General features: G+C 43.7%; 1 protein-coding gene across 2 annotated transcripts in view; it reads right to left on the reverse strand.

Annotated features, from left to right (window-relative positions):
• The window catches only part of LOC138663695 (oocyte zinc finger protein XlCOF6-like), a 63,651-nt gene that overhangs the window by 40,209 nt on the left and 1,700 nt on the right, over window positions 1–21,742 (reverse strand). The window contains exons 1-2 of one of the 2 annotated variants that reach the window (XM_069749995.1): window positions 8,233–8,410; window positions 7,831–8,017 (exon numbers count right to left, since the gene is read on the reverse strand). The exons of the other annotated variant lie outside the window; for it this stretch is intronic. The gene's annotated coding sequence lies outside the window, so the exon portion shown is untranslated. Of the gene's footprint in view, window positions 1–7,830; window positions 8,018–8,232; window positions 8,411–21,742 lie in introns of those variants that run through there. 2 annotated transcript variants of the gene reach the window in all.

Below are 21,742 nucleotides of genomic sequence, written 5' to 3' on the forward strand. Positions count from 1 at the left end.
GCACATTGTACAAATGGCAATGCTCAACGCTTTCCTGCTGTTACGATGTGCACGCCACACCGATACGTCGTACCTTCAGTTCCAGGAGGTAGTGGTTAAGGCCCTGATATTTGGCACTCCGGAAGGAGAGGGCCCCAGTACTTCCGGAACTGAAGGTGCTCATATCGTACCAGGCCAGCATTTTCCGGGGGTGGTCCCGCCAACTGGAAGAAAAGGGAAGCCGCAAAAAAGGTGCCGAGTGTGTTACAAAAGGGGAATACGCAAGGACACCATTTATCAATGCGACACCTGCCCCGAAAAACCTGGCCTGTGTATGAAGGATTGCTTCAAATTGTACCACACCTCCATGCACTACTAATTTACTTTACAGGAAAGTGTACATTAGTTCCTAAAAGGGGGCACATCTAGATAAGTTCCTTGGGGGGGGGGGGGTGGTCTAGGTTCCAAAATGATGTCACTTGTGTTTTTTTTTTTACTGTTTAGGCACATCAGGGTCTCTGCAAACGGAACATGACGACCGCAGACCATTTCATCAAAGTCTGCATTCCAAAACGTCACTACTTCCCTTTCGAGCCCCAACAATTTTTTCCCACATATGGCGTACCAGCGTAATCAGGACAATTTGGACAACAACTTTTGATGTTTAATTTCTCCTGTTACCTTTGGGAAAATTAAAAATTGGGGACTAAGAGATCATTTTTGTGGGGAAAAAAATAGGATTTTTTGTTTTCACGCCTGGGCATTACAAACTTTAGTGAAGCACATGGGGGTTCAAAATTCTCACCACACACCTAGATAAGTTCCTTAGGGGGTACAGTTTCCAAAATGGGGTCACTTGTGGGGGGTTTCTACTGTTTAGGCACATCAGTGGCTCTGCAAATGGAACATAATGCCCGCAGAACATTTCATCAAAGTCTGCATTCCAAAACGTCACTACTTCCCTTTCGAGCCCCAACGTGTGCCCAAACAGTAGTTCCTCCCCACATATGGGGTATCAGTGTACTCAGGACAAATTGGACAACAACTTTTGGGGTCCAATTTCTCCTTTTACCCTTGAGAAAATAAAAAGATTATTGCTGAAAGATCATTTTTGTGACTAAAGTTAAATGTTCATTTTTTCCTTCCATCTTGCTTTTGCTGTTGTGAAACACCTGAAGGGTTAATAAACTTCTTGAATGTGGTTTTGAGCACCTTGAGGGGTGCAGTTTTTAGAATGGTGTCACTTTGGGATATTTTCTGCCATATAGACCCCTCAAAATGACTTCAAATGTGAGGTGGTCCCAAAAAAAATGGTTTTGTAAATTTGGTTGTAAAAATGAGAAATTGCTGGTTAAATTTTAACCCTTATAACTTCCTAGAAAAAAAAAATTGGTTTCCAAAATTGTGCTGATGTAAAGTAGACATGTGGGAAATGTTATTTATTAACTATATTGTGTCACATAACTCTCTGGTTTAACAGAATAAAAATTCAAAGTTGGAAATTTGCAAAATTTTTAAAATTTTTGACAAATTTCCGTTTTTTTCACAAATAAACGCAAGTTATATCGAAGAAATTTTAGCACTATCATGAAGTACAATATGTTACAAGAAAACAATGTCAGAATCGCTAAGATCCGTTGAAGCGTTTCGGAGTTATAACCTCATAAAGAGACAGTGGTCAGAAATGTAAAAATTGGCCTGGTAATTAACGTGCAAACCACCCTTGGGGGTAAAGGGGTTAAGCATCCTGAAGGTGTGAAAATGACTTCTGCAAAGTATATAGAGTTTCTGACTGACAACTTTCTTCCATGGTATAAAAAGCAGAAACGTGCCTTCAGGAGCAAAATCATCTTCATGCATGACCAGGGTGGATTTGATTTAAATCTAACTGATTTAAATCACGATTTAAATCACGATTTAAATCACTAGTCAGTAAGGCTTGAATTAAATCAGTGACTTAAATCAAAGTTTCTACCTAAAGTAGTTCTTGCTACTTTAACATGCAAGTAGATGAAGATTTTTAGAATCACTTTTTATATTACTTTTTTCTCCCCAGTTTAATGGGTTAATCATTCATATTTGGACACCACTGTTCTCTTGTACTTAGGAAGGAGAAAAATAATCCTGACCTTAATAACAATTTAAATAGATTTATTCAACTGAAACAATAACAACATTACTGCATAAGTTATTTGCTTAAACAAACATCCATGTTTGTTAACTAATTTGGCTAAACAAAATATATATATATTTTAAGAAACTTAGACTGTCAGCCCAGCCGACACATGAAAAAGTTAAATACTACTGTCCCTGCTGTCCTCTGTAGCTCACTTGTCGTCATCTTCATCATCATCATCTTCTTCTTTGTTCCTATTCATAATCTGGAAAAGAAAAACAAGCTTTCCTGCTTTATTGGGTCCCAACCGATTTCTCAATTTAGAATGAATGAGTCCAAAGGAAGAGAATATTCTTTCAACGCCTGCAGAAGAAGCTACTGCTGCTAAAAGTGAAATCATTACTTGAACAGTCTCTAAATCCAAGCGCTTAAGTGACTTCCACCAGTTTACTGGTGTGACCTTCCTTAAAATATCTTCAGCAAACATATATTTCTTGAATGGTTCCCCCTTAGCTCTGAAGTTTATTATAGTTGGCATTAAAGATGGATGATTGCTGGATACCCATGTCATAGCTAACTCCTCTTCCTCAGCACTTAGGCTTTGACCCTGATATTGGATATTGACAATATTTGCCAAAAAATGAGCTGGAGTCAGTGCTTGTCCCATTCGTTTGTTTACTGCTTGTAATTTAATTCTGTCCATGTGTAGCTCTGTTTTTAAGTGTTCACTCAGTTCCTTCCAAATTTCAACAGCATCCGCAATAAAACAGCTATTTTTCTGTATTTTGTTTAAAGCTTGAGAGATGGGTTTCAGGAAGCTCAGCATATGTTCAACATTTCTCTTAAGCCCAATGTTGAGGATTTTGGCCGTGACAGTGCCATCTATTTTATCTCGATTTTCTTAACAAAGTGTCATCAGAATAGGCCAGTTTTTGATATACTGCTCAAAACAGTCCACCACAGAGTTCCATCTAACATCTTGTGGGAGCGTTAGCTTGGTTCCACCCATCCTTTTCAGAGCTGCTGCAGCAAAATGATTATTACGGAAGAATTTAGCAATTTCAACAACATTAGCCTTTATTTCTGGAACACTTAAGTCTTTGTCTAAGAGGTGCAGCAAATGAGCACTGCAACCATATGTTATTAGCAGCTTTGTATTCCCTCCCTGCTCTTCTAAATCTCTTCTCATCTTAGATACGTTTGCAGCATTGTCAGTGACCAAACTGCGTACTAGACATTTGAATTTTTGTTCACATGTCGTTATAGCTTTTACTGCCACTTCTTGTAAGTAGAGAAACAAAATTCACCGCACTCTCTATGGATCAAATGCAAAAGGTGCCGAAATTTATTAACATAAACTAGGAGCGTAACAGAATATTGCAGTATATGCGATTAACAACGTTTCGGCTCAACCAGAGCCTTTATCACGTATCGCTGTGGAAAGAAAAATTCGCAAAGAAACAAACAAAAATAAATAACATAAATAAAATAACATAATAAAACAAAATAACACTGATAAGTCGTCCTTGAGATCAAGAGACATATGTCCACCAACAGACATATGCGGGTGTCTGGAGAAGTGAAGGATCAGGGATCAGGGTAGGGTGCAAAAAGAGTCCTGCGTATCCTGTGGGTAGGGATAGTATGGTGAGTATACTACGATATAGAAATTCGCCAAAGAGAAAGGAGATAATCTAAATAGATTGTACAAAACATACATACACCCCATAGCATATAGAGCCCATGATCTGAGACAGTCGCAAAGGTGGTTACCTTGTTCCAGTAATGGAATAGAGTGTAGAGTGGGAAAAAAATCCCAGCAATAAAGTGTAAGTTCTGTAGAAGATAGTAAACAAGGATTAGCTAGGATAAGTTAGGAAGAACGTGCCCATAGACACTGATAAAGTACCTTAAGTAATGAGTACGCCTAGAGTACATATATAGAGGCTTCCTACAGGAATTGTGGACCTGTTTAGGGTAAATGGTATGATTGTAATGCCCCTGAAGAGTTAATGAAATAGTGCATAAGGGTAAGACGCTGTGCCCATAGAGACTAACTAAATACCTTGCAGCAATGTTATAGCTACGCTAGTAGCAGCTCAATAATGGATGGTATGGACCTGTTGAAGAAAACGGAATGCTGGTAACTCTAATGGGTTGATCAGATATCTACCAAGAGGAATGCAAATGGTCTAGGTAATGTACCTGTGTTAGAGCGGCGCTCCCGCGCTGTGCTCTGGTGCCGCGTGTGCCTGGTCTGCAGCTGGGGCGGCATGTGTATGTTAAATGGCCGCCGCACCGGAAATGGAAGGTGCGGACCGGAAGTGACATATCGCTACTCACTAGGATCCTAATGCGCATGCGCAGCCCTGTTGTGACAACCCAGTAGCTATGCGTTTGTCTATGGCTGGGAGTACAGCCCTGTGTGGATGAATGAGAGGCTCTGGCGGGGATATAGTATGTACACGTCAATTCAGCACACCAAAGGCATTGAGGCCACTAGACACCTATTATGTCAGTCTTCACTATCGGAAGACGCCATCGAGTTCTGCCTGGACCTGCTTACCCTAGTGTTGTATGAAAACTATTTTCTATTTGAAGATACTTTCTATATCCAAAAGTGCGGTACCGCTATGGGTTCGAACGTCGCGCCGGCTTATGCCAACGCGTTTATGAACCATTTTGAAACTATCCATGTCTTCACCAGTGGTCTCTTCTTACAACACGTAGCATGTTATCACCGATACATTGATGACATCTTTCTCATCTGGACGGGTACCACAGATACACTGTTATCTTTCCATTCCTACTTAAATTCTATCCTCCCGGAACTCCAGTTTACCATTCATCACAACACCCATTCTGTACCTTTTCTAGACACTATGGTCCTCAAAGACTCTAACGGAAACTTGTCTACCGACATTTACTGCAAACCTACCGACTGCAACAGTCTCCTTCTTTACACCAGCTGCCATTCACGCTCACTGAAAGACAGTCTACCGCGTTCCCAGTTTAACAGGGTAGCACGTATTGTCTCCGATCCAATTACGCTGAGTGACAGACTGGATGACATGACCTCCAAATTCAAAGCACAACATTATCCTGCAAAACTCCTCATAGAAGAAAAAACACGTATCCTTTCACCCCCATCACCCCGACCTCCGAGAAACACACAAGATAGGATCCCATTCGTACATGTATTTCACCCATTGGTACCAAAAGTTCACTCCATCATCAAGAGGCACTGGCCTCTTTTGGCCAAATCCTATCCTTCCATCCCTCCTTTCAAAGAACCAGTCATGGTATGCAATAAAAGACCACCCAACATCAGGGATAAGCTCGTGAGGGCTGATGCTGGCAGTAAACGGCCTACTACTACGCAGAGAGTATTAAGCACCCGACGTAATGGCACCTTTCCTTGCCTCAACTGTGCAGCCTGCTCAAACGTCATTAAATCAGACACTGTAACCCACCCCAGAACCGGAAAGTCCTTTCCAGTACGTGGATTCCACACGTGTGACTGAAATTTCGTTGTATACCTTATAAAATGCCCATGTGGCCTCCTTTATATAGGGGAAACCACGCAACACATAAGGGATAGAATTGCCAGCCACAAGTCTACAATCAGATGCGGCAAAAACTGGTTACCTCTACCGGACCACTTTACAAAATCCAGACACACTGTGGCCCAGCTTAAATTTCAAGTCATCGAACATGTCCCTCGCCCTAGAAGAGGGGGTGACCACATTAAACTTCTTAAAGCACGTGAAACTCACTGGATCTATAAATTAGATACTCTGACCCCCAAAGGACTCAATAGAGAGATTGATTGGTCAGTATGAGCCTTGTTAATGTAGCTTACTGAATAATTATATCCCCTTTCTTTCAGACCCGATAATTCATGACTGCATTAGACCTACTATTACTGAACTGGGTGAGTTGCCCCCAGCCCCTTTCTTGTTATCCTTCCTGCTTTGTTTTAATCCGTTCCTACTATAATCTCATTTGAGTCTAGATGTTCTGGTCTCATTTATTTTATTATCCTGTAGCGGTTACTTAGAGTTACTACTGTTATGACCATTACACAGTCCCCATACATACTATATCCCCGCCAGAGCCTCTCATTCATCCACACAGGGCTGTACTCCCAGCCATAGACAAACGCATAGCTACTGGGTTGTCACAACAGGGCTGCGCATGCGCATTAGGATCCTAGTGAGTAGCGATATGTCACTTCCGGTCCGCACCTTCCATTTCCGGTGCGGCGGCCATTTAACATACACATGCCGCCCCAGCTGCAGACCAGGCACACGCGGCACCAGAGCACAGCGCGGGAGCGCCGCTCTAACACAGGTACATTACCTAGACCATTTGCATTCCTCTTGGTAGATATCTGATCAACCCATTAGAGTTACCAGCATTCCGTTTTCTTCAACAGGTCCATACCATCCATTATTGAGCTGCTACTAGCGTAGCTATAACATTGCTGCAAGGTATTTAGTTAGTCTCTATGGGCACAGCGTCTTACCCTTATGCACTATTTCATTAACTCTTCAGGGGCATTACAATCATACCATTTACCCTAAACAGGTCCACAATTCCTGTAGGAAGCCTCTATATATGTACTCTAGGCGTACTCATTACTTAAGGTACTTTATCAGTGTCTATGGGCACGTTCTTCCTAACTTATCCTAGCTAATCCTTGTTTACTATCTTCTACAGAACTTACACTTTATTGCTGGGATTTTTTTCCCACTCTACACTCTATTCCATTACTGGAACAAGGTAACCACCTTTGCGACTGTCTCAGATCATGGGCTCTATATGCTATGGGGTGTATGTATGTTTTGTACAATCTATTTAGATTATCTCCTTTCTCTTTGGCGAATTTCTATATCGTAGTATACTCACCATACTATCCCTACCCACAGGATACGCAGGACTCTTTTTGCACCCTACCCTGATCCCTGATCCTTCACTTCTCCAGACACCCGCATATGTCTGTTGGTGGACATATGTCTCTTGATCTCAAGGACGACTTATCAGTGTTATTTTATTTTATTATGTTATTTTATTTATGTTATTTATTTTTGTTTGTTTCTTTGCGTATTTTTCTTTCCACAGCGATACGTGATAAAGGCTCTGGTTGAGCCGAAACGTTGTTAATCGCATATACTGCAATATTCTGTTACGCTCCTAGTTTATGTTAATAAATTTCGGCACCTTTTGCATTTGATCCATAGAGAGTGCGGTGAATTTTGTTTCTCTATTGTATTCGGGCCTTTGGTCCATTTCACCAGCACCTCGCCATATACAGGCTGAGTGCACGCCAAATAACCTCTATATACTTCTTGTAAGTATTCTGCTGTGTGTGCATTTCCTGACGTATCAGTTGTTTGTGCAAGGAAGACTTTACCTTCTTCTGTTGTTATACAAGCACATACAATAGGATCATTGTGGACATTACTCCACCCATCAATACTTACAGTAGGTTAACAATTTTACCCTCCAGAGCTGTTGCACATTGCTCCATTTCTCGGTCATACACTTGATCCAGCAGTTTCCCTGCAACATCAGCTCTGCTGGGTGGACTGTATCCTGGTCTCAGTGACTGAACCATATTAATGAAATGTGGGTTCTCAGTCAGACGGAAAGAAGAGTTTGTTGCATAAATAAACTGGGCAATTTTTTCATCAATCAACTCTTTTTCTAATCTGCTAGTTCTTATCACAAACCTATCTATGGTGGTTCCAGGAGGTAAAGGTTTTTTCTTCCTTTTGGGTGATGGTGATATGTGGCTGTGGGTGTCTGATGATGATGCTGCTGCTAATGAAGCACTATCCTGGATGGATAACTCTGAAACTGTAGAACAGGATGATGGTGATCTTGGAGGTGGATAGTTTCCAGAATCCATGAATTCCCCTAAACAAAAAAAGTCAATGCTGTTATTTTATTGTTTATACAATTTCTGCTTATTGTACACAACACATCACTGCCCCTGCCCCAAAAGGAATATTTGTTTTTCTTCATAACTGTACCAAATGACAGTAACATGCAGTAATAATAAGAAATATAATTTTTCTCACACATGACAGTTCAGTCTTTAGAAATAGGATTCAATAAAAATGCTTACCAACCTGAAGATCCTGCCTGTTCAGAAGTGTTTCTTTGGTCATCTTCATCACCGCACTTCTCATGATGTTGCCTCATTCGCGCCACCAGGCCTTGCATCTCTTTGTTACATTGTTTGCATTTTGCACGCATGCCTGCCTTACCGATAGGCGAAGGAGCTTCATTAAAATATTCCCAAACTGGGTCTCTTTTACGGCCTGCTGCCATTATAAGGAAAGAATGTAATAAACCTCAGATCGTACACACAAACAGATCCAGACTTGTCTGTCTGTGGCTATGCTGCAGTATTGTGCTCAAAGTTTCACTTTCATTTTCTTGTCTGCTTGCCCTTCCTCCTCCTCACACTTAGCTTCACATTCTTCTTGTGTTGTGCAGATCTATTCCACTCCAAACAATCAGAAACATATTGTCTAACTTCTTGGACTTAGCACTGAAGGGGTTGATTCTGTATTCATAGGTTTGTAGAACAATAGGATTAAGGTCTTTTTCTCAACTCTGTTCATGTTGTAACATTTTTGCCGTGAAGAAGAGGCTGAGACCTATGCGGAGTCAAATTCAGTTTTGAGAACTGCGTAAGTAAAGCGAGCGTCTGTGATATTATAGGAGAGAAACTGCCCATTAATCCTACAGAAACCTCTGGAAGAGCATGGCATTGTGAATGTTACACATATACAGGTCCTTCTCAAAAAATTAGCATATAGTGTTAAATTTCATTATTTACCATAATGTAATGATTACAATTAAACTTTCATATATTATAGATTCATTATCCACCAACTGAAATTTGTCAGGTCTTTTATTGCTTTAATACTGATGATTTTGGCATACAACTCCTGATAACCCAAAAAACCTGTCTCAATAAATTAGCATATCAAGAAAAGGTTCTCTAAACGACCTATTACCCTAATCTTCTGAATCAACTAATTAACTCTAAACACATGCAAAAGATACCTGAGGCTTTTATAAACTCCCTGCCTGGTTCATTACTCAAAACCCCCATCACGGGAAAGACTAGCGACCTGACAGATGTCAAGAAGGCCATCATTGACACCCTCAAGCAAGAGGGTAAGACCCAGAAAGAAATTTCTCAACAAATAGGCTGTTCCCAGAGTGCTGTATCAAGGCACCTCAATGGTAAGTCTGTTGGAAGGAAACAATGTGGCAGAAAACGCTGTACAACGAGAAGAGGAGACCGGACCCTGAGGAAGATTGTGGAGAAGGACCGATTCCAGACCTTGGGGAACCTGAGGAAGCAGTGGACTGAGTCTGGTGTGGAAACATCCAGAGCCACCGTGCACAGGCGTGTGCAGGAAATGGGCTACAGGTGACGCATTCCCCAGGTAAAGCCACTTTTGAACCATAAACAGCGGCAGAGGCGCCTGACCTGGGCTACAGAGAAGCTGCACTGGACTGTTGCTAAGTGGTCCCAAGTACTTTTTTCTGATGAAAGCAAATTTTGCATGTCATTCGGAAATCAAGGTGCCAGAGTCTGGAGGAAGACTGGGGAGAAGGAAATGCCAAAATGCCTGAAGTCCAGTGTCAAGTACCCCCAGTCAGTGATGGTGTGGGGTGCCATGTCAGCTGCTGGTGTTGGTCCACTGTGTTTCATCAAGGGCAGGGTCAATGCAGCTAGCTATCAGGAGATTTTGGAGCACTTCATGCTTCCATCGGCTGAAATGCTTTATGGAGATGAAGATTTCATTTTTCAGCACGACCTGGCACCTGCTCACAGTGCCAAAACCACTGGTAAATGGTTTACTGACCATGGTATTACTGTGCTCAATTGGCCTGCCAACTCTCCTGACCTGAACCCCATAGAGAATCTGTGGGATATTGTGAAGAGAAAGTTGAGAGACGCAAGACCCAACACTCTGGATGAGCTTAAGGCCGCTATTGAAGCATCCTGGGCCTCCATAACATCTCAGCAGTGTCACAGGCTGATTGCCTCCATGCCGCATTGAAGCAGTCATTTCTGCCAAAGGATTCCCGACCAAGTATTGAGTGCATAACTGAACATTATTATTTGATGGTTTTTTTGTTTGTTATTAAAAAACACTTTTATTTGATTGGATGGGTGAAATATGCTAATTTATTGAGACAGGTTTTTTGGGTTATCAGGAGTTGTATGCCAAAATCATCAGTATTAAAACAATAAAAGACCTGACAAATTTCAGTTGGTGGATAATGAATCTATAATATATTAAAGTTTAATTGTAATCATTACATTATGGTAAATAATGAAATTTAACACTATATGCTAATTTTTTTAGAAGGACCTGTACAGCCTTTATTCTAATGAGTTAAACAACTCAGCTTTATCTCATGATGGAAGAACCTTTGGATGGTAAAATATTTTCCTCAAAAAGCAGTTTATTGAAAAAAATCCGAATGAAAAAAATCCGATTTTTTTTATAAAAACATTGATTTTTATCCACCCTGCACAAGTGTTTCACTGCAGTTTACAACGCAGAGCCGCGAAAATAAAAAAAATCTTATTTTTCCCACATAAATGATTTTTAGCCCACCACATTTTTATTTTTCCAAGGATAACAAGAGAACTTGGACCCCAAAAGTTGTTGTCCAATTTGTCCCGAGTACGCTGATACCCCATATGTTGGGTAAACCCCTGTTTGGGCGCACCGGAGAGCTCGGAAGGGAAGGAGCAGTGTTTTACTTTTTCAACGCAGAATTGGCTGGAATTGAGATCGGACGCCATGTCGCGTTTGGAGAGCCCCTGATGTGCCTGAACAGTGGAAACTCCCCAATTCTACCTGAAACCCTAACACACCCCTAACCCTAATCCCAACGGTAACCCTAACCACACCCCTAACCCTGACACACCCCTAATTCTAATCCCAACCCTAATCCCAACCGTAAATATAATCCAAACCCTAACTTTAGCCCCAACCCTAACTTTAGCCCCAACCCTAACTTTAGCCCCAACCCTAACTTTAGCCCCAACCCTAACCTTAGCTCCAACCCCAACCCTAACCCTAGCCCCAACCCTAGCCCTAACCCTAGCCCTGATGGGAAAATGGAAATGAATACATTTTTTTAATTTTATTATTTTTCCCTAACTAAGGGGGTGATGAAGGGGGGTTTGATTTACTTTTATAGCGTTTTTTATATCGGATTTTTATGATTGGCAGCCGTCACACACTAAAATACGCTTTTTTTATAGCAAAAAAATTTTTGCGTCTCCACATTTTGAGACCTATAATTTTTCCATATTTTGGCCCACAGAGTCATGTGAGGTCTTGTTTTTTGCGGGACGAGTTGACGTTTTTATTGGTAACATTTGTGAACACGTGACAGTTTTTGATCACTTTTTATTCCGATTTTGTGAGGCAGAATGACCAAAAACCAGCTATTCATGAATTTCTTTTGGGGGAGGCGTTTATACTGTTCCGCATTTGGTAAAGTGGATGAAGCAGTTTTATTCGTCGGGTCAGTACGATTACAGCGATACCTCATTTATATCATTTTTTTATGTTTTGGCGCTTTTATACGATAAAAGCTATTTTATAGAAAAAATAATTATTTTGGCATCGCTTTATTCTCAGGACTATATTATTTACTTTATATTTTTGCTTATTATGCTTTGTGGCGGCTCGTTTTTTGCGGGACAAGATGACGTTTTCAGCGGTATCATGGTTATTTATATCCGTCTTTTTGATTGCGTGTAATTCCACTTTTTGTTCGGCGGTATGATAATAAAGCGTTGTTTTTTGGCTTTTTTTTTTTCTTACGGTGTTCACTGAAGGGGTTAACTGGTGGGACAATTTTATAGGTCGGGTCGTTACGGACGCGGCGATACTAAATATGTGTACTTGTTTTTTTTTTTTGGATAAAGAAATGTATTTATGGGAATAATATTTTTTCTTTTTATTTATTTATTTATTTTTTTAATTTTTTTTTTTACACATGTGGAAATTTTTTTTTTTACTTTTTTACTTTGTTCCGGGGGGACATCACAGATCGCCGATCTTACAGTTTGCACAGCACTCTGTAAGATCGGCGATCTCACTGACATCGCTGCAGGCTTACCAGCACCTGCAGGCGATCCGGAAGTGCTCCCTGCAGGACCCGGATGCAGCCCCGCGGCCATTTTGGATCCGGGGCCTGCAGGGAGAAGACGTTCGGTACAAGGTGAGCACATCACCTTGTACCGATCGTCTCAGGGAAGCACGCAGGGAGCCCACTCCCTGCGCGATGCTTCCCTGTACCGCCGGCACATCGCGATCATGTTTGATCGCGGTGTGCCGGGGGTTAATGTGCCGGGAGCTGTCCGTGACCGCTCCTGGCACATAGTGCCGGATGTCAGCTGCGATAGTCAGCTGACACCCGGCCGCGATCGGCCGCGCTCCCCCCGTGATCGCGGCCGATCGCATATGACGTACTATCCCGTCACTGGGAATTAAGTCCCAGGTCACCTGGACGGGATAGTACGTCATATGGGATTAAGGGGTTAATGGATGCAAGAATTGTGAAGGTGATATCAAAGAAGGGTCCTATGTTAACATGTAACTTGGCCTGTTAGGAGGTTTTGGAGTTAAATAGCTTTCTTGTTCAGTGAATGTGACCTCCTAATGCTGCAAATTCCACAAATGAGCATTTTCAGTTCTTTAACCCCTTAGCGACCGCCGATACGCCTTTTAACGGCGGCCGCTAAGGGTACCTAAACCACAGCGCCGTTAATTAACGGCGCTGTGGAAAAAGTGTAAAGCGCCCCCCAGAGTCGGATTTTCTTTGGGGTCTCGGCTGCCGGGGGTAGCCGAGACCCCAGAGAACATGATTCGGGGGGTTTTGTACCCACCCCGCATATAATTAACCGTTTACCGGCGATCGCAAAAAAAAAAAAAACGCGATCTCTTTTTAATTTCTCTGTCCTCCGATGTGATCGCACATCGGAGGACAGAGAAAGGGGGTCCCAGATAGCCCCCCGATACTTACCTATCTCCCCCGGTGCTCCTCGTGTCTCCCGGTGGGCGCCGCCATCTTCAAAAAGGCGGGCGCATGCGCAGTGCGCCCGCCGGCCGGCCCCGCGACAATCTTTGGGGTCTCGGCTGCCGGGGGTAGCCGAGACCCCAAAGAGCATGATCAGGGTCGGTTTTACCGACCCCCTGTTTTGCGATCGCCGGTAATTAACTGTTTACCGGCGACCGCAAAAAAAAAAAAAAAAGTAAAGTGTAATTCTCTGTCCTCTGATGTGATCGCACATCAGAGGACAGAGAAATAGGGGGATTCGGGGACCCTATCATACTCCCCTGTGTCCCTGGATCCTCCTGCTGCTCCTCCTGGCCGCCGGCAAAAGAAAATGGCGGGCGCATGCGCAGTGCGCCCGCCATCTGTCTCCATCTGCTGGCCGGCAGGAGAACAGCAGTTGGGGCTAAAATTAGGGTTAGGGTTAGGGGTAGGGTTAGGGCTAGGGTTAGGGCTAAATTTAGGGTTAGGCTTCTTTCACACTTACGTCGGTACGGGGCCGTCGCAATGCGTCGGCCCGACATACCGACGCACGTTGTGAAAATTGTGCACAACGTGGGCAGCGGCTGTAGTTTTTCAACGCATCCGCTGCCCAATCTATGTCCTGGGGAGAAGGGGGCGGAGTTACGGCCACGCATGTGCGGTCAGAAATGTCGGATGCGACGTACAAAAAAAACGTTTCATGAACTTTTTTTGTGCTGACGGTCCGCCAAAACACAACTGATCCAGTGCACGACGGACGCGACGTGTGGCCATCCGTCACGATCCGTCGGCAATACAAGTCTATGGGCAAAAAACGCATCCTGCGGGCACATTTGCAGGATCCGTTTCTTGTCCAAAACGACGGATTGCGACGGATGCCAAACGACGCAAGTGTGAAAGTAGCCTTAGGGCTAGGGTTGGGGCTAAAGTTAGGGCTAGGGTTGGGGCTTGGATTAGGGTTGTTATTAGGGTTAGGGTTGGCATTAGGGTTACGCTTGGGATTAGGGTTAGGTTTGGGATTAGGGTTAAGGTTAGGGTTGTGATTAGGGGTGTATTGGGATTAGGGTTAGGTTTGAGGTTAGGGTTGAGATTAGGATTAGGGGGTGTGTTGGATTTAGGGTTTTGATTAGGGTTGACATTAGGGTTGTTTTGGGGTAAGGGTTGTGATTATGGTTAGTGATTAGGATTATGGATCAGGTTGGGATTAGGGTTAGGGGTGTGTTGGGGTTAGGGTTGGAGCTAGAATTGGGGGGTTTCCACTGTTTAGGTACATCAGGGGGTTTCCAAACACGACAGCCAATTTTGCGCTCATAAAGTCAAATGGTGCTCCCTCCTTTCTGAGCTCTGCCGTGCGCCCAAACAGTGGGTTACCCCCACATATGGGGCATCAGCATACTCAGGATAAATTGGAGAACAACTTTAGTGGTCCAATTTCTCCTGTTACCCTTGTGAAAATAAAAACTTGGGGGCTACAATATCTTTTTTGTGAAAAAAAAAATATTTTTTATTTTCACGACTCTGCATTCTAAACTTCTGTGAAGCACTTGGCATTCAAAGTTCTCACCACACATCTAGATAAGTTCCTTGGGGGTCTAGTTTCCAAAATGGGGTCACTTGTGGGGGATTTCTACTGTTTAGGCACATCAGGGGCGCTCCAAACGCGACATGGCGTCCGATCTCAATTCCAGCCAATTCTACATTGAAAAAGTAAAACAGCACTCTTTCTCTTCCAAGCTCTGCGGTGCGCCCAAACAGTGATTTACCCCCACATATTGGGTATCGACGTACTCAGGAGAAATTGCACAACAACTTTAGTGGTCTAATTTCTCCTGTTACCCTTGTGAAAATAAAAATTTGTGGGCAAAAAGATCATTTTTGTAGAAAAAATGCGATTTTTTTTTTTTTCACAGCTCTACGTTATAAACTTCTGTGAAGCACATGGGGGCTCAAAGTGCTCACCACACATCTAGATAAGTTGCTTAAGGGGTCTAGTTTGCAAAATGGTGTCACTTGTGGGGAGTTTCCACTGTTTAGGCACATCAGGGGCTCTCTAAACGTGACATGGTGTCCGATCTCAATTCCAGCCAATTCTGCATTGAAAAAGTCAAACGGCGCTCCTTCAATTCTAAGTTCTGCGATGCGCCCAAAAAGTGGTTTACCCCCACATATGGGGTATTGGCGTATTCAGGAGAAATTGCATAACAAAATTTATGGTTACATTTCGGATTTTACACTTGTGAAAATAAAAAAAATGGTTCTGAATTAAGATGTTTGCAAAAAAAGTTAAATGTTCATTTTTTCCTTCCACATTGTTTCAGTTCCTATGAAGCACGTAAAGGGTTAATAAACTTCTTGAATGTGGTTTTGAGAACCTTGAGGGGTGTAATATTTAGAATGTTGTCACACTTCATTATTTTCTATCATATAGACCCCTCAAAATGACTTCAAATGTGATGTGGTCCCTAAAAAAAAATGGTGCTGTAAAAATGAGAAATTGCTGGTCAACTTTTAACCCTTAACTCCCTAACAAAAAAAAAAGTTTCCAAAATTGTGCTGATGTAAAGTAGACATGTGGGAAATGTTATTTATTAACTATTTTTCGTGACATATCTCTCTGATTTAAGGGCATAAAAATACAAAGTTTGAAAATTGCAAAATTTTAAAAATTTTCGCCATATTTCCGTTTTTTTCATAAATAATCGCAAGTAATATCGAAGAAATGTTACCACTACCATGAAGTACAATATGTCACGAAAAAACAATCTCAGAATCAGCGGGATCCGTTGAAGCGTTCCAGAGTTATAACCTCATAAAGTGACAGTGGTCAGAATTGCAAAAATTGGCTCGGTCATTAAGTACCAAATTGGCTCTGTCACTAAGGGGTTAAGGCTATGTGCACACGTTCAGGATTTCTTGCATAAATTTCCTGAGCAAAACCGGACATTTTCTGCAAGAAATCCGCATGTGTTCTTCTCGCGATTTTGTCGCATTTTTTGCGTGTTTTTGACGCATTTTTCCGGAGCTTCCCAATGCATTAAATAGCGGGAAAAACGTGAAAAATCCGCAAAATTAAAAAACATGATGCATTTTTTTCCGCGCTGCATTTTTTTCCGCGTGCACAAAAATTGCGGAATGCATTCTAAATGATGGGATACGTTTTTTATGCGTTTTTATAGCAAAAAAACGCAAAAAAAAACCCCGAAAAATCCACAACGTGTGCCCACAGCCTAAAACATATCAAATGTTTAGAAATTCTACTGTGCCTAATAATTTGGAACAGTGCATTTTTTTGAGTTTTTATTCATTTTGGAGATTATACTGTTATCATTGGGAGGTTTCTTCAATAACATTCGATGTATACTCTAACGGGTGATGACTTTTATGAGACTGACTGTCATTTGCACCGACCATTTAGGAAAATCCGAGAAAAATGTAATTTGCATAATAATTTGGAACATGGTGTAGAAAAAAATGGTATCACTAAAAATGTCACTTTGTTCTTCAAAGAATGTGGCCCCCCAAATTCAAATGTTTTCTATATACGGCCCATATATCTAGCCGAGTTTGAGATCCCAGATATAAAGTATGCCTATGGAGGTGCATTATACTAGAGAGGCCTATGGGGAATGCATTATATTATAGTGAGGACTATCTGGTGCATTATACTATATGGAGGCTATTTAGGGGCCATCATACAGTGTCGGAGCCATCAAACAGTTTGGGGTCTACTAAGGGGTCAGGATACTGTGTGGGTGGTACTATACAGTGAGGGAGCATTATACTGTGTATTAGAGAGCATCATACTGTGCATAGGGGAGCTGTACAGGGGGAGACTTGGGACATTATTAAATGTAAAGTAGGCACTTATTGTTATACTAGATGGTGGCCCGATTCTAACGCATCGGGTATTCTAGAATATGCATGTCCACTTAGAATATTGCACAGCCCACGTAGTATATTCCACAGCCCACGTAGTATATTGCACAGCCACGTAGTATATTGCACAGCCACGTAGTATATTGCGCAGCCACGTAGTATATTGCGCAGCCACGTAGTATATTGCGCAGCCACGTAGTATATTGCGCAGCCACGTAGTATATTGCGCAGCCACGTAGTATATTGCGCAGCCACGTAGTATATTGCGCAGCCACGTAGTATATTGCCCAGTCACGTAGTATATTGCCCAGTCACGTAGTATATTGCCCAGTCACGTAGTATATTGCCCAGTCACGTAGTATATTGCCCAGTCACGTAGTATATTGCCCAGTCACGTAGTATATTGCCCAGTCACGTAGTATATTGCCCAGTCACGTAGTATATTGCCCAGTCACGTAGTATATTGCCCAGTCACGTAGTATATTGCCCAGTCACGTAGTATATTGCCCAGTCACGTAGTATATTGCCCAGTCACGTAGTATATTGCCCAGTCACGTAGTATATTGCCCAGTCACGTAGTATATTGCCCAGTCACGTAGTATATTGCCCAGTCACGTAGTATATTGCCCAGTCACGTAGTATATTGCCCAGCTACGTAGTATACAGCACAGAGCCACGTAGTAGATTGCCCAGTCACGTAGTATATAGCACAGCCCACGCAGTATATCACACAGCCCACATAGTATATAACACTGCCTATGTAGTATACAGCACAGAGCCACGCGGTATGTAACACAGCCCACGTAGTATACAGCAGTGTGGGCACCATATCCCTGTTAAAAAAAATAATTAACATAAAAAAAAGTTGTATACTCACCTCTTGGGGTCCAGCGGAGCTCCTGCGATGGGCGCGCGGCTGCCACCATCTTCCATTCCCAGGATGCATTGCGAAATTACCCAGATGACTTAGCATAGGCAGCAGCAATAGTAAAAAGTTGGGGACACACAGGGTTAATAGCGGCGGTAACGGAGTGCGTTACCCGCGAAATAACGCGGTCCGTTACCGCCGGCATTAACCCTGTGTTAGCGGTGACCGGAGGGGAGTATGCGGGCGCCGGGCAGTGACTGCGGGAAGTAAGGAGCGGCCATTTTGTTCCGGAATGTGCCCGTCACTGAATATCCGTGACAGACAGAAGGACAGACGGAAGTGACCCTTAGACAATTATATAGTAGCTGGGGGATGGCAGTACTGTGAGAACATTATACTGTGTGGGGGGATGGCAGTACTGTGGGAACATTATCCTGTGTGTGGGGGATGGCAGTACTGTGGGTACATTATACTGTGAGTAGGGGGATGGCAGTACTGTGGGTACATTATACTGTGTGTGGGGGATGGCGGAACTGTGGGTACATTATCCTGTGTGTGGGGGATGGCAGTACTGTGGGTACATTATACTGTGAGTAGGGGGATGGCAGTACTGTGGGTACAGTATACTGTGTGTGGGGGATGGCGGAACTGTGGGTACATTACACTGTGTGTGGGGGATGGTGGTACATTATACTGTGTGTGAAGGGATGGCGGTACAGTGTGAACATTATACTGTGAGTAGGGGGATGGCAGTACTGTGGGAACATTATCCTGTGTGTGGGGGATGGCGGTACTGTGGGAACATTATACTGTGTGTGGGGGATGGCGGTACTGTGGGTACATTATCCTGTGTGTGGGGGATGGCAGTACTGTGGGAACATTATACTGTGTGTGGGGGGATGGCAGTACTGGGGGACATTATCCTGTGTGTGGTGGATGGCGGTACTGTGGGTACATTATCCTGTGTGTGGTGGATGGCGGTACTGTGGGAACATTATACTGTGTGTGGTGGATGGCGGTACTGTGGGTACATTATACTGTGTGTGGGGGATGGCGGTACTGTGGGAACATTATCCTATGTGTGGGGGATGGCGGTACTGTGGGAACATTATCCTGTGTGTGGGGGATGGCGGTACTGTGGGTACATTATCCTGTGTGTGGGGGATGGCGGTACTGTGGGTACATTATACTGTGTGTGGGGGATGGCGGTACTGTGGGTACATTATACTGGGTGTGGGGGATGGCGGTACTGTGGGTATATTATCCTGTGTGTGGTGGATGGCGGTACTGTGGGTACATTATACTGTGTGTGGGGGATGGCGATACTGTGGGTACATTATCCTGTGTGTGGTGGATGGCGGTACTGTGGGTATATTATACTGTGTGCGGTTGATGGTGGTACAGTGGGTACATTATACTGTGTGTGGTTGATGGTGGTACTGTGGGTACATTATACTGTGAGTGGGGGATGGTGGTACTGTGGGTACATTATACTGTGTGTGGGGGATGGCGGTACTGTGGGAACATTACACTGTGTGTGGTGGATGGCGGTACTGTGGGTACATTATACTGTGTGTGGGGGATGGTGGTACTGTGGGTACATTATCCTGTGTGTAGGGGATGGCGGTACTGTGGGAACAATATACTGTGTGGGGGATGGCGGTACTGTGGGTACATTATCCTGTGTGTAGGGGGATGGCGGTACTGTGGGTACATTATACTGTGTGTGGTTGATGGCGGTACTGTGGGTACATTATACTGTGTGGGTGGGATGGCGGTACTGTGGGAACAATATACTCTGTGTGGTTGATGGCGGTACTGTGGGAACATTATATTGTGTGGTGGATGGCGGTACTGTGGGTACATTATACTGTGTGGGTGGGATGGCGGTACTGTGGGAACAATATACTGTGTGTGGTTGATGGCGGTACTGTGGGAACATTATATTGTGTGGTGGATGGCGGTACTGTGGGTACATTATCCTGTGTGTGGTTGATGGCGGTACTGTGGGTACATTATACTGTGTGTGGTTGATGGCAGTACTGTGGGAACATTATACTGTGTGGGGGATGGCAGTACTGTGGGAACAATATACTGTGTGTGGTTGATGGCGGTACTGTGGGAACATTATATTGTGTGGTGGATGGCGGTACTGTGGGTACATTATACTGTGTGTGGTGGATGGCGGTACTGTGGGTACATTATCCTGTGTGTGGTTGATGGCGGTACTGTGGGTACATTATCCTGTGTGTGGTTGATGGCGGTACTGTGGGAACATTATACTGTGTGGGGGGATGGCGGTACTGTGGGTACATTATCCTGTGTGTGGTTGATGGCAGTACTGTGGGAACATTATACTGTGTGGGGGATGGCAGTACTGTGGGTACATTATACTGTGTGGGGGATGGCGGTACTGTGGGAACAATATACTGTGTGTGGTTGATGGCGGTACTGTGGGAACATTATATTGTGTGGGGGGATGGCGGTACTGTGGGTACATTATCCTGTGTGTGGTTGATGGCAGTACTGTGGGAACATTATACTGTGTGGGGGATGGCAGTACTGTGGGTACATTATACTGTGTGGGGGATGGCGGTACTGTGGGAACAATATACTGTGTGTGGTTGATGGCGGTACTGTGGGAACATTATATTGTGTGCTGGATGGCGGTACTGTGGGTACATTATCCGGTGTGGTGGATGGCGGTACTGTGGGTACATTATCCTGTGTGTGGTTGATGGCGGTACTGTGGGTACATTATCCTGTGTGTGGTTGATGGCAGTACTGTGGGAACATTATCCTGTGTGTGGTTGATGGCAGTACTGTGGGTACATTATCCTGTGTGTGGTTGATGGCGGTACTGTGGGTACATTATCCTGTGTGTGGTTGATGGCAGTACTGTGGGAACATTATACTGTGTGTGGTTGATGGCGGTACTGTGGGTACATTATCCTGTGTGTGGTTGATGGCAGTACTGTGGGAACATTATACTGTGTGTGGTGGATGGCGGTACTGTGGGTACATTATCCTGTGTGTGGTTGATGGCGGTACTGTGGGTACATTATCCTGTGTGTGGTTGATGGCGGTACTGTGGGTACATTATACTGTGTGTGGTGGATGGCGGTACTGTGGGTACATTATCCTGTGTGTGGTTGATGGCGGTACTGTGGGTACATTATACTGTGTGTGGTTGATGGTGGTACTGTAGGTACATTATCCTGTGTGTGGTGGATGGCAGTACTGTGGGAACATTATCCTGTGTGTGGTTGATGGCGGTACTGTGGGTACATTATCCTGTGTGTGGTTGATGGCGGTACTGTGGGTACATTATACTGTGTGTGGTTGATGGCAGTACTGTGGGAACATTATACTGTGTGGGGGATGGCAGTACTGTGGGAACAATATACTGTGTGTGGTTGATGGCGGTACTGTGGGAACATTATATTGTGTGGTGGATGGCGGTACTGTGGGTACATTATACTGTGTGTGGTGGATGGCGGTACTGTGGGTACATTATCCTGTGTGTGGTTGATGGCGGTACTGTGGGTACATTATCCTGTGTGTGGTTGATGGCGGTACTGTGGGAACATTATACTGTGTGGGGGGATGGCGGTACTGTGGGTACATTATCCTGTGTGTGGTTGATGGCAGTACTGTGGGAACATTATACTGTGTGGGGGATGGCAGTACTGTGGGTACATTATACTGTGTGGGGGATGGCGGTACTGTGGGAACAATATACTGTGTGTGGTTGATGGCGGTACTGTGGGAACATTATATTGTGTGGGGGGATGGCGGTACTGTGG

This window comes from Ranitomeya imitator, chromosome 2 (assembly GCF_032444005.1).
Source record: "Ranitomeya imitator isolate aRanImi1 chromosome 2, aRanImi1.pri, whole genome shotgun sequence".
In the NCBI taxonomy this organism is placed as follows: domain Eukaryota; kingdom Metazoa; phylum Chordata; class Amphibia; order Anura; family Dendrobatidae; genus Ranitomeya; species Ranitomeya imitator.